Consider the following 1,390-nt stretch of genomic DNA (forward strand, 5'->3'; position numbering starts at 1 on the left):
CCTCTGCAAGGGTATAAAAATAGAGGGAAAAAATCAAAAAGCAAAAGTCGATTGCAGGAGTTTACATGTGAGGACAAAATAACATTAATACTATCTGTGGTGCCTCTAGTCAGAGCAAAGTGTTTCTTAGGTTAAAAATGTCCGAAAAAACACAATAAAAGTGCAGCAAGATTACAAATTAGCAAATAATTATCGTAAATTAAAAAAACAACTGTTAAACTTAAATTGTATTGTTTTTTAATTTCTTTGTACAGCGGCAGACTTGTCTTGCCAAGGTAGTTGATGATATCTTTTAAAGGCTCTTTCCCGCAAATACGATTTTTTGAATTTTAACTGCTTGTCAACAAACCCAGCGTATTAACAGTACGACCGTAGCACGCTTAATTCTGATGAACTCCCAAAAATGCAGTCACACTGGAAAGATAAAAGTTTTTACGCTAGTTTTTCGATCTGAGTTCTAGGCTTTAATAAAAACAGGGTAAAAATTAGGTTTGGGATTTTTACGAATTGTGTATGATGAATCTTAAATGCGCATGCGTTTTGCGCATGGTTATTCATAAAATTTAATACGCATCTAAAAACATTAAGTGCAGTTTATGTATAATGTTTGACAGATAAACGCATTAAAAATGAAAATTTATTTGACATTACGTTTATTTCTTTGTGTTTGTAAGTATACAGAAAGGATTTATTTACAAAAATGTAATAATAACTTTCTTAGTAATTTTAAGGGAAGCTTGCCCTAAAAATGCAGAAGAAAAAGTGGCAATGTCCGACCACTACCTTTTAAGTGAAGAGTATATTGTAAAGATGAACAGGGCCCCAAGCAGAGGTCCTTATTTTGATACTTCAGCTACAAAAAATGTGACGTCTTTAGTTGGAAAAACAGGACATTTGAATTGTCGCATAAAAAATCTTGGAAATAAAACGGTACATTGCACTGAACTTAATAGATTTTGTGATTTCATGGGCCCAAAACTACGTTAATACATTGTGTATTATTCCAGGCGCAACTTTATCGTTTTAGAGTTTTCTAAAGTGTGCTAATTGTGTAAAAAGTTACTTGATATAAATAAAAACTCGTTTGTTGGCCTATATTAGGAATATATTTCGAAATTTTATAAGACATGTATATATGTATATATAAGACTAATATCTTAAAATGTTTTTCGGACGTTGATGCACTATGATCAGCGCAAACAAGTGGCCCTTACGACACCAAGCAGTGCTTGTTACGCGCGGAGCCTAATAGGCGTAAAAACGAGATCTCGAGAAGTTAAAAGCACAATGTAGAAGCGGACAGACTAAGATTACAAATACGTACGAGACTAATACTAATACTAATTTTGTGCTAGGTAAGATAAAATTAATGATTTTAGGCTTGGCAAAG

The 1,390-nt window shown here is 32.9% G+C and overlaps 1 long non-coding RNA gene across 1 annotated transcript; it reads left to right on the forward strand.

Annotated features, from left to right (window-relative positions):
* The first annotated feature begins 540 nt into the window (after positions 1-540).
* LOC123037554 lies at positions 541-945 on the forward strand. Its single transcript, XR_006417545.1, has 2 exons — positions 541-669; positions 722-945. It is a non-coding gene; the product is annotated as an uncharacterized LOC123037554 (long non-coding RNA).
* The last annotated feature ends 445 nt before the right edge of the window (positions 946-1,390 follow it).

This window comes from Drosophila rhopaloa, unplaced genomic scaffold, assembly GCF_018152115.1.
Source record: "Drosophila rhopaloa isolate 14029-0021.01 unplaced genomic scaffold, ASM1815211v1 contig_172, whole genome shotgun sequence".
In the NCBI taxonomy this organism is placed as follows: Eukaryota; Metazoa; Arthropoda; class Insecta; order Diptera; family Drosophilidae; genus Drosophila; species Drosophila rhopaloa.